Source organism: Leptonychotes weddellii, chromosome 4 (assembly GCF_054177405.1).
Source record: "Leptonychotes weddellii isolate Sample4059 chromosome 4, ASM5417740v2, whole genome shotgun sequence".
Classification (NCBI taxonomy): Eukaryota; Metazoa; Chordata; class Mammalia; order Carnivora; family Phocidae; genus Leptonychotes; species Leptonychotes weddellii.
The window spans coordinates 61,495,178-61,511,086 of record NC_138372.1 but is presented as its reverse complement, the minus strand read 5'-3'; positions in this window follow the sequence as shown (position 1 = coordinate 61,511,086).

Below are 15,909 nucleotides of genomic sequence, written 5' to 3'. Positions count from 1 at the left end.
GAAGAAAGTGAGGTTTAGCATGACCACGTAGAATGTAAGGAACAAAAGCAGGACTCAAACTCTGCTCCGAGACCAAAACCACACACTTATCCTTAACACTATTGTCTTTACTATTGTCATCATCCAGGCGGAAAGGAAAAGATGGTGTTCAGGTTGCAGCTTTTTCATGACCTTTATTACTCTCCCCCCTTTCTCATCCCATGCTTCTCTTCAGTTGATTTATACTCATCAAGTAGTTCTGCTTCTTGTTATCAATGGAATGATGTTAGAAACTAAATGCCAGTTTAACTTCCGTGTTAATCCCTCTGTATTGTGCTGTTTACTTTCTTAATGCCTTTTTCTGCTAGAAAGAAAAACTTGGCTGTTTCTGAAATTTAACAGGTTTACAGCTCTTCCTACTTTCATTTGATGTGCTATTATAACCACCTAGTATTTTGAAAATAACAAAATTCTCCCATGTATACAATTTAATATTCTTAATTGTATAGTGTATATTGCTGATCTTTTTCTGTTGAAAACATCACTGACTTTTTACAACCAAGCCAAACTGACTCAATTAATTCTTTTGATTTTCTATTCTCATGTCTAGAGCAACATATCTTTTGAATTCTCTGCTTCCCAGAATTCAGCAAAAGCTCATTAATTTTTTGGTCTCTTAAATAGGAAATTAATAATAACTTGGAAATTAAATAGGCTCAAATGATCTATATTTTAAAGTTAGGGCATGTGTCATGGGTGCAACTTGGTTCCCCTCCCCTAAATCCACTGAGTTTTTCTTTATCTTCTCTTTTTTTCATCCACTGGCTTCTGTGAAAGAGAATAAGGACATCTTTTGAGAGAGTTTGCCCAAAGTAGCTCCTTCTGCAGCTCAGGAGAATTCACCTTCTGAGGAACAATCCAGGCCTAGACAGATAGTAGAGCTGAAACCCTACTTTGGGGATCTCAAGGCTCACATCCTTTTATGTTTATCAGTAGTCCTGCTGTATTTGGTGTTTTTTCTCTTTTTTTTGGAAGAAGAATCATCTTTTCTTTTGGCATTAAGTTTTGCCAGCTCCAAAAGAAAAACAATGTGTATAAGTTATTAGGATATTGTGATTAATAAAGTTACTTTCACTTAAAAATGCATTTGAAAAAAATTTTTTTTCAAATAAGGAGCTCCTAACTAAAATTTTGTATCTCTAGTGATTGATTCGTATTCCAAATAATACCTTTTTTTTTAATTCTTCTAATTAATTTTTGGCTCATTATTACTAATAGACTTTGGGAAAATTCGGGAATGAAATGCTGTGGGCAAATTTTTAATCAAACAACAGAAGTCAAGCAGTAATATCTATTGCTGTCATAGCATTAACTGTAATGATGAAATAAGCCATGGTTTTTATTATTTGCATTTAGATTCTTGTTATTCTTGACTGCCTAAATTTTATTTACAGTGACTGCTTTCAGTACTGTTTCATAAATATCGGAGTACTGTCTCAATCAGTGCTACTTGGTATGATAGATAAAAAATAGGTTATTGTATGAATACCTTACAAAGATGGAGTTCTAATAGTTAGCAGTACAATTATTGAGTCCTCATACTCAGGATGTTTACTCCTGTATCAAATTCCATTGGCTAGGTACCTTAATAAGATTACTCTGTTTTGTGAGAAAGATACGTAGAAAATAAACCTCAAAAGATTTTCATGGGTAAAGGATGCCAAAATTTGATTCCCATTTATTAATTTTATGAGGCGTAATAATCTCTAATGGTCCAGGACACCGAAAATATGCAATATTGCCATGGAGTTAAAGAACCTTCCAGTTGTGGCAGCAACTGATTTAACAAGCCAATTCTAGCAATAATTGAGTTTCTGTGCTTTTCTTTTAATTTCACTACCTGATGATACCTGAGAGCAGTAGACTTTATTTCAGAATCCCATTAGGTACCATTATGAGATCCTATTTCCTGGGGTTTTAAAATCTAATTGTCAGTCAATGTGTTACAGTAAGCCTAGCGTCCTTTGATTCTCATGGCTCTACGCGGTGGGAAAAAAACAAAAGAAGTATGTTCCATCATCCTGTCAAGGAGGTTTCTTAACAAATTACCTTTCCCCTCAAAAGAAAACACAGAGAGACTTTTTTGTTGCTTTAACAATTCTCATAGTTCGTATCTTCTTTTCTAAGCTATTAAAGGGAACAAAAACTGAAAACCCATAGAGCACAGACATCCTGACAACTGATGTCCTTAAGATTTATGGAGAAATTTAAGTATTTAATAACCAAGTAAAAGTAAGCTGTGTTTCTTAAGGATATTTCAGATCTGATCATAAACCTCTGCCTTGTATAAGAAAATAAAATTATCCAACATATATTTCATTTGACCTGCAAGAACATTTGACTTCATTTGAAAATTATTTCCTTTTCCTTGGCTATTTTGTGATGAAAGATGTCCTCTACATCAAGTTTATTTTTTTTCCATAAGACTTCATAACTATTTTTCAGTTCTAACATATTGCTGGATTTTTCAATATTTTTTTAAAACTCATTTTCAGCACACTCAAATTAATGTTGGATGTCCTTAAGTCTCACCACTGCTAAAACTCCAAAGCGAACTATCCAAAGCTAGGGAAAGATTAAGTTACATACTAAATTAGCTGGATTTTTTTTTTTTTTTTGTAAACTCTAGGTAGATGTTCTTAGACTAGAATGACTTCACATCAAAATCATTTTGTCAAAAATAAAAATGTATCTGTGGGCCGGTTCAGTTCATAGATTTCTTACTATTTTTCATTATATGTATGAACACTCCTCCCATTGTTTTAAATAAACGTGGAGCAAAGATCACAGACAGAAGAAACTGCTGCTTAAGCTTTATGACTGCATTGTTGCTTATGTGTCACGTTTCCTGTTGGACTAAGGAAGAAGAAACAAAGGCATGCCCATCTTCTTTCAAAATTGTGTTAAGATCTTGGTCATTTGCTTTTACTTTGAATTGTGGGAGCAAATGTGTAAGTGGCCACAAATTGCCCCATCAAAACACCCTGAAGTGACCCTGTTCCTTGTCTAGGACAGTGTGGCATGTCTGTCTCTGCCTGCCATGCATGCAGCAGCCTTGCTGGGATTTTTCTAGGTTTCCCTAAATGCATTAGGTTGTATAACTCTGAGCTCAGCACTCAATTCCCCTCAGACAGTCTGTCATAGACTATCCTGATCTACAGTTACATCCTTCCCCTCTAGCAACAGTATCGCAAGAGCAGTACATAAAAGCAAGATATGATGTGCATTCTGGTCAAGAGCTAGCCATAACAGAGGACCTTCGCCCCCTCCCTTGCTGCATTGCCCATTTATCCGTACAGACTTCCAAGACCATTAAACAGCTTCGACCAGGGAATTTTTTTTCCTAATGAAAATAGAAATAAATGCAAAGTTTTCTTTTTTTTTTTAATGAAAAATAAATAAAAATTTACATCATCAGTAGAGCTGCCCATTGGAGAGGGGAAGTCTGGAGCGAAAGCACCACGAGAGAAACTCGTAAAAGAACTCTACAACCTTTCAATAATTCTTAGAAATGGGGGATGAGATTTAGTCATTGAAAAAAGTGTTGATTCCTATCAATAATACATTTTTGAACAATCATTTCTGTCAAGCACTGTTTAATATTATGCATTTTTTATTAACTACTCACAGTAGTCTAATAAAGAGGACATGACCTTCTCCACTTTACAAATTAAAAAATGACATTGCCAGAGCTGTTCAAGGTCACCTGGTTAGTAAATAGCAAACGTGGCTTTTTAATGCAAGTCTTCATGACTCCAAACTCTATGCTAGCTCAATACCATAGTGCATTGAAACCATAGTCTTAAGTCAATGAAAAGCATAAGTAAAATAAATTCTAGGGAAAGAAATCAGAAATTTTGGTTTTATTATATGATTTCTTTTGATTTTAATACATCACTGCTTACAGTACTTTTCATTGACTTGTTTGACTCCAAAGGCATTGATGAGTGCTTAACCACAAGCATTTTATTTTGTATACTTTGCCAAACTGACTCTACCTTGGGCCAATGCCTTTGAAATATAAATAAAGTATAAATAGAATCCAAATATGTCATGAGTTCCTGCTATACAAACAAAGATTTAGAGCATCAGCATATCATATTATAAGGAAAAAAACAGACACAAATACCAGATCAGACACTGTCCTTTAAAAGGCAGAAGGCAAATTGATGTTAGCCATCACTTTTCTTCAGTTATTAGGTGAAAAATAAGAAGTCATGATAAGATGGTACATTTTCTTTTCTTTTCTTTTTTTTTAAAGATTTTATTTATTTATTTGACAGAGAGAAACACAGCGAGAGAGGGAACACAAGCAGGGGGAGTGGGAGAGGGAGAAGCGGGCTTCCTGCTGAGCAGGGAGCCTGATGCGGGTCTCGATCCCAGGACACTGGGACCATGACCTGAGCTGAAGGCAGACGCTTAATGACTGAGCTACCCAGGTGCCCCAAGATGGTACATTTTCATTAATACTTGTTAATTTATGTCTACAAATTTAATTTTATTTTGATAGCACATAGTACACACATAACTTTAAGGGACAGCTTTGTCATTCAGCAGTTATTTATTAATAGGTTGGCCAGAAAATTCATTGTTTGAGCTGGGATCCTTTAAGAACGACGTGGCTGGAACTGGAGGGCATTATGCTGAGTGATATAAGTCAGTCAGAGAAAGACATGTATCATATGATCTCACTGATATGAGGAATTCTTAATCTCAGGAAACAAACTTTGGGTTGCTAGAGTGGTGGCAGTGGGAGGGTTGGGGTGGTTGGGTGATAGACCTTGGGGAGGGTATGTGCTATGGTGAGCGCTGTGAATTGTGTAAGACCGTTGAATCACAGACCTGTACCTCTGAAACAAATAATACACTATATGTTAAAAAAAAAAAAAAAAAAAAGGTAGTAGGAAGGGAAAAATGAAGGGGGGGAAATCGGAGGGGGAGACCAACCATGAGAGATGATGGACTCAGAAACAAACTGAGGGTTCTAGAGGGGAAGGGGGTGGGGGATGGGTTAGCCTGGTGTTGAGTATTAAAGAGGGCACGTACTGCATGGAGCACTGGGTGTTATACGCAAACAATGAATCATGGAGCACTACATCAAAAACTAATGATGTATGGTGATTAACATAACATAATAAAATTTTAAAAAAAGAATGAATAGAACCATTAATATATTTTGGAACAAAAAACATAAATGAGAATGTGCCAAGAAAATTGTGGTATATAGTTACTCTGTTTATGAAATACCTACTTTGTGCTTAAGATTGTTTTAGGTACTATGGAAGGACCTAATGAAATGAGAAGATGACCTCAAAAGTTGACGGTATAGTTAGGGGAATAAGGTTTACCATAGTATCACTGGAAGAGAAGAGGGTATATGATTAAATACTAAATATAAAGGACTTTCTAAATATGATATTGTAATTTTAATGAAGGAAAATTCTTTGTAGGAAGGCTTCATGCAGAAGAAATAAATTTTGCTGAGTGTAAGAATCTGGATTAATATGAGAAGAAAAGCTAAAATCTAAATAGCATTTGTTGGTGACATTCACCTCATTTTTATCCCTAGTATCCAATGAATAATTCCTCTGGTAAACAAACGGGTAATGGACAGATAAAAAAAAAAAAAGGTGACGGTTATTGGAGAAGTCTGGATTATTATCCATGGTTGAAAATACCTGTACTTAAATTAGAAAAAAAAGATTGATGTCTTTCCACATTATATCATGATGACTCTGAGTACAAACAAAAAGAAACATGTTGATAAATTTATTTGTTTTACCCTAGAGGAATTGTATGAAAAACCTACCGCCACAACATTCTGCTAACAAATTACCCCAAAACTCAGTTCTTGCAAAGAGTATACATTCTCAGTGGCATAAGTCTGTAAGTTGACAGTGGTTCAGTGGATCTAGACGAGGCTTCGCAGGGCAACTCTGCTTCAGGCTGTGTATTAGCTGTACTCACATCTAAGCTTTGGTTCAGTTCAGGTTTCTTCCATTTTTGCTTGTTCTGGAACCCAAGTATAAGGATGCAGCAGCTACCTCAGGCAAAGTTAAGTATTGAAACACAAGCATGAACAAAACACATATGCATGTTTAAAGCTTTTATATGTGTTATATCCACTAAAAATGCACTGGCAAAAGACAGTTTTTTGGTCAAGTCCAGCATCACTAGGATGAGGAAATATGTTCCACCTTTCGAGGCGTGTGGATGTGGTTTTGAACAATGATTTAAGCTGTCACAGAAATTATCCACAAAGAAATTCCACCCAAGTTGTCTTTAAATGGAGTTTCCATATTGCCATTTCTGATTCTGCTGTTCTTGAATTATTTTACCTACCTCATGATTATGTAAAGGTAAGAAGGGTATCAACTTGCTGTTACATCTTTAAACAGTTTTTAGATGTGGTGAAAATTTTTAAAAATTAATGCATACTATATTCATCATATTGGAGGTTCACATTAAGATCTGCAGAAATAAATTTCTAGTTAAGTAAACAAATATTTATTCATTCACAATTTTTTCTTTAAGCATCTGCTTCATGCTAGGCACTGTTACAAGTACAAGCTATAAGAACAAAGATACAAACCTTACCCTAGAGCAGCCCACAGTTTACATCAGGAGACAATGTGTGAACAAGTACAACATTCTTTTTTTTTTTTTTTTTTTTTTAAGTACAACATTCTGATACAAGTTTACCTTAGCTATGGTGCTATTGATAATCCTATGCATAAATGCAGATCTACAGAGGGATTACGGAAGAACCTGATGCTTTCTGGAACTGAAGTGGTAGGTAATAGTGACTTTGGATACAAGTTGGTATAAGTCAGGCTCCTGGACAGTGTCTAAAGATCCTCCTCTTTCCTGCCTGCTTTTCAGGCACAGTGTTGGAAACTTAAAAGAACTGTTTGTTTAATAATCCAGTTCAATCTGGAGAGTTGCTTTCCAAGTGTGTTTTTATTGTTCTTGTTTAAATGATCTGTCCAGTATCCAATGGTTATTTAGGATGGAGGTGATAAATTTCACATTGATATTTTTACATAAAGGTATTGAATCATTTAGGACAGTGGTTGTCAAAGTCAAGTGGGCTTAGAAATCACTCAGGTAGCTTGTTAAAGGAAAGCTCCAGGCCTATGTGCCAAATATTCTACATTCCAAGCATTATGGGATAAGGCCCAGGAGATAGTATCATTAACATTCAACCTCACTGTACTCAATCCCCAGGTAATTTTGAGGGAAAAAGTAATTGTTTAGAATGTGATACATTACTTTATTCCAAATCATCAATGATAACACTGGCAATGGACTTTGCTAAATTCTGGCTTATGATTATCCAACTTAATGCTTTAGAATCAGATACTCGGTTTTGTTAATGGAGATTTAGTTTCATGGGGCCAGGAGTGCTCATTAAAGGTTAAATGAAAGGAAAAAAAAAAATGACCAAGTTTACCCAAAGCAAGTAGTCTCCTTAACTGAGCAGCATTTGTGTAACTTCTGCAATTCAAATACATTTGAAGATAATTAAAAGAAACCTAATGCAAATACATAATCACAAGGTAAGGAAATTAGACGATACGTTTTAAACATAAAATGTAAAAAAAAGTAAAGTAATATCAATTTTAATAAAAGATAAAATAGTTAAGAATGAGAGACTATAATGCAACTAAAAATAGGGCGCCTGGGTGCCTCAGTCATTAAGTGTCTGCCTTTGGCTCAGGTCATGATCCCAGGGTCCTGGGATCGAGCCCAGCATCGGGCTCCCTGCTCAGCGGGAAGCCTGCTTCTCCCTCTCGCACTCCCCCTGCTTATGTTCCCTCTCTCACTGTGTCTCTCTCTGTCAAATAAATAAATAAAATCTTTTTTTTTTTTAAAGATTTTATTTATTTATTTGAGAGAGAGAGAATGAGAGACAGAGAGCATGAGAGGGAGGAGGGTCAGAGGGAGAAGCAGACTCCCTGCCGAGCAGGGAGCCCGATGTGGGACTCGATCCCGGGACTCCAGGATCATGACCTGAGCCGAAGGCAGTCGCCCAACCAACTGAGCCACGCAGGCGCCCATAAATAAAATCTTAAAAAAAAAAAAAAAACAACTAAAAATAAAACTAAACATCCTAAGACTTAAACTGGTAAAATTTTTAGGAAGATAATTAGATAAAAGTTATGTGTGAATCTAAGAATAAAGAAAGAAAAGGCAACAGGAAGACTATATTGCCAAGGAAAGACAAATTAAAGAATTGTTAGGTACAGTGAAACAGATAAAACAATCAAATAAGTAAACAAAAAACCTACAAAGGGCATAATAGTAAAAGGAATTAAATAATAAAAAGGAATATTACAAAAATTGAATGCAAAAGAGAAAAAAGCTAAAGGAGGTACTGACACGAAGTATAAGACCTAACATTTCTAGGAAGCAGGAACACAGCCTTGGTAGCAGCTGAAGCTCAGATTCTGAGCCAGCGTGTGGAATCTGTAGAAACATGTCGCCAGGGTCAGTGGGTCAGCAAGCAAAATTCTTGGCTTTTTGTCTTTTCCCTCACACTGCTGGCAACTAGTCGACTAAATCATCTACGGAATGAGGACAAAACTAAACACTGTGAGGCCACAGTTTTTAACTCCCTAAGACAGCACCACACATATCTTCATCCAGCAAGCAGCATGCTTACTGGAGAAAGGCATTTTGCTTTGTGTTCAGATTGCCCCTGATCCCTACGTTTGTTGAGAAAAATGGGAGAATAGTCTTTCCTTGGCTACATTGATAACTTCTACTCCATTTACTTTTACATAGGGTTTGCATCTGGAAAAAGAAGTGCCTTTTTGATTATCAGAAAATAGTCCTAATTTGGGGGGCAAAAACTCTAAATATTAATTGAAAATGCAATATTTATTAAGAGCCCATGTGTATCTCAGATAATCTCTGGCAAGAATATGAGGATGGAGATTGCCTTGCACTTTTGTCACCCAGTTATTTAGCTACCTAGACATTGCTACTAATAAATATTAGGGGTTTCATTTCCCCTTCCTTTGTTTATTGATTGACTTGGCAAATATTTACAGAGCACCAGCAATATGTCAGGAGATACACTAGGTGCTGGAATGAGTGGTAAACAGGATGAACCATGTGATTGTTTTGATGAAGCTTATGTCTTGACAGATGATTCAGAGAAGAATGAGAAATAGTCAAAATATCACACGAGGAGGGCGCCTGGGTGGTTCAGTTGGTTAAGCGACTGCCTTCGGCTCAGGTCATGATCCTGGAGTCCCGGGATCGAGTCCCGCATCAGGCTGCCTGCTCAGCAGGGAGTCTGCTTCTCCCTCTCCCGCTCCCCCCTCTTGTGCTCTTTCTCTCTCTCACTCTCTCTCTCAAATAAATAAATAAAATCTTTAAAAAAAAAATATCACATGAGGATATATGCTATTGGGAGATTTTATTGTGTTAATATGCTAGTGTGTAGCTACTCTACTAGAAGTTTCAGGGTAGACTTCTCTGAAGATATGATTTTGAAGCTGAGCTAAGAACCTCAAAAGTATGCTATCCATTCATAGATAATAATAATTAAAAAAAAAAAAACTTTGCTGGAAAAGTCCTAAAAAAGGGAATGTGAGCTTGGCATGTTCTGGAAATCAAAGGACAACGAATGTGTCAGGAGCAGAGTGGAAAAGGAGAGAGTAGTATGGGATGAAATTGGCAAAGTATAGAGAGGAGGCCAGATCTGAAAGAGATTCTTGAATGTGGTGAGAATGTTGTGTTTTATTCTAGGTACAATAGGAAGTTCTGGGAGGGTTTTAAACAGGGGATTGACATGACCTGATTCACATATTTAAAAAATTTGTCATGCTGTCGGGTAGGAATGGGTCAGATAAGGCAAGAACAGAAGCAGGTCAGTTCAGTTCAGACTGAAGTTCAGCCAAAGAGGTCATGTGCAGTGGAAATCGATGAGGTATCAAGAGAAGTAGAAGGATCTGGATATGGTTCAGGTGGCAAACTCAGTAGAGGTTGCTGATACAGAAAAAGAGGAAGTTAAAGTATGTTTTTAAGCAACCAGATGGGAGGATTGCTGTTCTTGACTAGGGAGAACTGGGAAGAGACGACTTGGTGGAGAGAGCATAGTGGACTCTAGAGGAAACCTCTCTTAGATTATGTCTAACATATCAATGCAGTTATACCCAAGTAGTAATTGGAGGTCCTGGGGATGGAGAAATTAGATCTTGATTTCAAGATTTGGGACTTCTGATTTGCTGATTCTTTAAAAGCTGCAGTTATTTGTTCAGTAACTTTGTGGTTATTATTGTTGTTAGTGTTTTCTGAATTTCTTTGCAGTGATCCTTACCAAAGAGGCCAGACCTATATGTCTACACTAAAATGACCTAACTTCCTTAGTCATCGTTAAGTTTGCTCATCCCTCTGACCCTCAAGTACCTATCCAACTGCTACCCATGACTTGTGATCCCAGAAGACTGGTTCTTTTATTCTTCAATGAGTATTCTCTGCCTTGCCTCCTCACCCCCATTGCTTGTGTGTTCCTTGTCTGGGAAGGCTTCTGGTTCTCTGAAAGCTTCTGTCCTTGGTGATGGGTCCCTTTTCTGGAATCTAAACCCAACAGTAAATATTCTATCACTCTTTCTCCATTTCTAAAAAGGCAATACAGTTATTATTGGTCTCTTGGGATTCTTATGAGATTGAGATATTTAAATGAGCCTTCAACATATGCAGATTATTATATTCAGTATTGTTACTGTCAAAACAGATTTTGCTGTCCATCTTTTTTCAAAACAGGGCAATTAAAACATAAACAGTGTTATTAAGAGCTTCACTTAGAAGGAAGTAATCATGTATTTGTATTTACCTTGATGTAAGATTACTTTGGTTAGCTCACCTTAGCAAAAGGGAATTTAATGAAAGAATACTTAAGACTCTTAAAGAATTGACAGCAACGTGGGAGACAGGTCTCAGGGAAAAAGACATAAAGTAGGAAGCTCAGTAACTATCCTGAAGCAAATCAGACCTCTTCCAGGACTGCTGCTGCTGAGCCATATTGAATATTTCAAGGGTATTTGCTTGTCCTGTTTTAGCTAGGTCAACTTCCAAAATTCTGGATGAGAGTACTTCCGGCTGAGTTCCTCTGAGGTGTAGGACAGAGAGATCCAACTCCTTTGGTCACCTTCAACAGTATAGGCAAAGGGCGAGTCATTGCTACGAGGAAAGAGTGTTATTGAAGAGGGTGGAACAGATACTAGATTACTAAAAATGTAAGTACTACGGCAACTTTTTAGAGATAAGTGTCTTCACGAGCTCCTGGGTGGCTCAGTCGTTAAGCGTCTGCCGTCCACTCAGGTCATGATCCCAGGGTCCTGGGATCAAGCCCCGCATCGGGCTCCCTGCTCGGCGGGAAGCCTGCTTCTCCCTCTTCCACTCCCCCTGCTTGTGTTCCCTCTCTCGCTGTGTCTCTCTCTGTCAAATAAATAAAAATCTTTAAAAAGAAAAAAGAAATAAAAAATAGAGATAAGTGCCTTCTCCCCTAATAAATGAATAGTCCTTTGAAAATTTACATATATATTTAAGTGTATACATATATAAGTATATATTTACATATATATGTAATATATATTTAATTTATAATATATATATTATATAGGGATGGAAGTAGAAGTATACTATAATATAGTATACTAGTTATATATATTATATATAACTAGGATATATGTTATATTTGTTATATTTATATATCTTATATATAAATCCTGGACTTTGAAGTTTGAAAGACAGGAGTTTGAGTCTTAGGCCTTATACTTATTACTAATAAACATTATTGCACTATTGCAAGATTTTAATGAAATCACACCAGTAAAATACTAATACAGTGTTTGGAAAATGTTCAATAAACATAGATAGTGTTTATCAATGTTATCATTAATATAAATATGACACAAGCTGTTTTTCTCTTCATTCTAAGGAAAGTGAAATATACATAATTTGTTTTAGATCACATAACAGCTTAGCCCCAACATTAAAAAACAAAAAAAGATCACATGACCATTCATTATGAATCTACTATCCTTCCTATACACATTTGTTCAAATATGTAGAATTCACTTTTTAATAAATACATTTATTTCTTTAAAGAACCAAATATCTGAAATATAATTCAAAACATGGCTCATAGTGCAATAGTTCATTTCACTATAGTAACTCCTTCTCCTATAATATACTGTCAGTATTATAAAATACTGTTCTCACAGTCTCCCAGGCTAATCAATGCTCAGAAAGATGCACCCACCATTATTAATCAACAAAAGTGTCTGTCAGTCTCAGCCCTCAAATGTTAAATTGTACTCTCCCCAGCAAGCCACAGAGCCCTTTTTGATATTAAAATATCTTTAATCTCATCATGGTCTATTGCACAGTCCATTCCTTTAAGCTATTAATCTCATTATATAACCTCTCTGGCCAAGTCACTCACTTTAAAAGGACTTCCCTTTTGTCATCATTGTAAAAACCAAAGGAAAAGAAGATAGCTCTTTCCAAGCCTCAAAAGGGAAGGAAGTGATCTATTCTTTATTACACTTTATTATGTCCTTTTGAAAATCTTATCATGTATTAGCAGTAATATTCATGACACTGGAGTACACTTACAATAGTCAGTGCTCATGGTTATCAAAAAGCTTCACTTTAGCATTTAATCAACTCTAAAAGCCATTCATTGCTTTGGATATTCCCAGTGCAATGAACATTATCCATAAGCAATTTTTTTTTTTTCATAGAGAAGCAAGATGGCATAGAGGATGGAATATAGCTCTAGTAAGGACTTACCCGATTTTTAAAAGGGGATTTTAATTTCCATAATACCTTCTCCAAGGAGTCTGCTGAGTGGTCATTTAATCTACCAACTTTAGAAAAAATTTAAAAGCATTGTCTTGCTTTCTGTATTGAGGACTACTTTCAGGAAATGAACAGGTGTGGGAGGGTAGCTTCAAGAAAAGCAGCATGAGAAGGATGGAATTAGGTAGTTGTAAGGGAAGCTTCTTCCTTGTGTGGTGGGTATTGGGACATGAAATGTTCTGTCAAATCCAAACTACTTCTTTTCTATGGAGATAGCACCACTGTTCTTTCTGAGGGGATAGCTTCTTAGAAGCATGTTCATTAAATCTAGGTTAAGAGATTTGAATTTCTGAAAGAGAATGAAGCCCTTGAACTTCTACTTCCATCCCTCTTATCTTGAAAAATATTATCTCTGAGGGCTTTGAGGAGCAATTAAGCTATTACCGTCATCTCATTATTATTACTGTATTATTATTAGCCTGATATAAGTAGGGGCTCAGTCAATGTTTCTGATAAAATAAAAGCTGTTCCTCAGCCTGGAGCTAACAACACTGAAGGAAAAGGATCTTCTGCTCTCCAAGCAACTCAGCCAAAATCCAGAGATTTGTATTTTTAATTTTTTTTATTTATCATATGTGATACCTAGGATGATTTGACACTTGATTAAATCTATGTTTACCTCTTTTATTTCCTATGTTCTACTACATTTGTGACCACTCATTACCTACTTTACAAATTCCTTTTAGTCCTTCTGAAATTTGTTTTATGGATGCTCAATAACCTCACAGCCTCAAGAACAACAAAAGCGAGAAAAACTGTTTTTTTCTCTGCATACTTCAAAAACCTCAGCTCCAGTCTGACATCCTAACATTATTTTGAACTTTATGCTGAGAATTCCTATAAGAACACCCCATTATCACTTCATGTGCAACATTACACGTGCACATACAGAGCCATTTTTTTGTCATGTATGTATGTTTGTCTCTTTTTTATCATAAGATCCTTGAGAGAAGGGACAATGTTTCTTACTCCATTTATTCCATTACAATTCCTTATTTTAATATTAGATGTTGTTTAAAGACACATCTAATATTAAATATTAGGGGCACCTGGGTGGCTCCGTTGGTTAGGTGGCTGCTGACTCTTGATTTTGTCTCAGGTCATGATCTCAGAGTCCTGTGATTGAGCCCCTCATTGGGCTCCATGCTGAGGGGGAAGTCTGCTTGAGATTCTCTCTCTCCCTCTCCCTTTGCCCCTTCCCCCCTCGTGTGCATGCATGCTCTCTCTCTCTCTCAAATAAGTAAATAAATCTTTTTTAAAAAAGGTAAGATACAAAGACTCATGATGAGCAAAGTCACTCAGTATAAAATAAACTTCTCTGATGTGCCTTGTTTTGTTTTGTTTTGTTTTAATTCTCTTTTTTTTTTTAAGATTTTATTTATTTATTTGACAGAGAGAGAGCGAGAGCAGGAACACAAGCAGGGGGAGTGGGAGAGGGAGAAGCAGGCTTCCCGCTGAGCAGGGAGCCCGATGCGGGGCTCGATCCCAGGACCCTGAGATCATGACCTGAGCCAAAGGCAGACGCTTAACCGACTGAGCCACCCAGGTGCCCCTTTTAATTCTCTTTTACAATAATCTCTCTCAGTGTCTTCTAAGAGCTAATATAGATAAATATATATGTAACTGCCAAAGAGCTAAACGTCATTACAACCTGCTAGGTTATCTTACTCGGTACCACAACAGAGTGATAGTACGGTCACTCTGGCAATTTTTTATTACCTATATAAGAGCTGAAGAAATTGAGGCTCAGGAAAAATAAGCTACTTGCCCAAGAGCACACAGCTAATGAGCAGCGAGGTCAAGGGTCAAAGCCAGGTCTGGCTGACTCCAGAATTTTACAACCTGGCAAATTCTCAGGGAGACAGACAGCAAGGCTTCAGAGGGAAGAGGCTCAGCAGTGTGGTATGGTAAATGCATAGACTCGGACCTGAAGGGAACACTTCAAATGGAATAATAATATTCATGGAATATGGACAGTGTATTCATCAGAACTGCTAACAGATGTGAAAGAGGGGCCCTCCTTGATATGTTGGCATTGGATGTGGTCCAAGTGCCTGCCTTCACTGGCGAATAAGCACGTTATAAAAGGCTCAGGCTAGGGGCACCTGGGTGGCTCAGTCATGAAGCATCTGCCTTCGGCTCAGGTTGCGATCCCAGGGTCCTGGGATCGAGCCCCGCATCGGGCTCCCTGCTCCGCGGAAAGCCTGCTTCTCCCTCTCCCACTCCCCCTGCTTGTGTTCCTGCTCTCACTCTCTCTCTGTCAAAAAATAAATAAAATATTTTTAAAAAAAGGCTCAGGCTGAATTTCTCCAGCACTATGGGATGCATATTCAGAGTCAAAATTAATATTTAGAGAAAATAAAGGCATGCGTTATTTTTACATATATGGTTAAATTTGGAAGGATGAAGTTTTTGTATTTTCCCCTTTATTACAGCTTTAAATCATAAAAGTTAATTTTCATAGAGTCTTTAAATTTGCAGCAGTACTGCAAAATTAATTTGTCGTTTGTGTTAAAATTTGCAAATTCAAAGCTTAATTTAAAAGATGAAAAATTTTCTTCTCCTTGTCTTACCATTTTGTTTGTCTAGGATACGGGCTGACAAGCAAAAATCAGGAGCTGTGTTCTCTAAAGAAGGTAGACATGCAGGCATTAACCTCATTTAAATTTCTGAGTGATTTGATGGTTGAATTTCCCAACAGTAAAGTTGCACCTAAAATTGATCACCTTCAGTGTCCTCAACAGATGTCCCTAAAACCGTTAGCAACTAATGGATTGTTTAAAGGACTTTAATAGCTCATTTGTCTAGTCAAAACCCCATCAACTGAACCTTTTGAAAACGGTACTTTGCTGTCATTAGAAAATTGAGTCCATTGTCCTTTAATTTTGAGATGACATGTATTTCAAATCAATTAAAGGCAGAAAGACCAATTATCTGGTAAATCTGTGACAACCAGAGTGTTTTGAATAGCTGATGAAAAAGATAGCTACA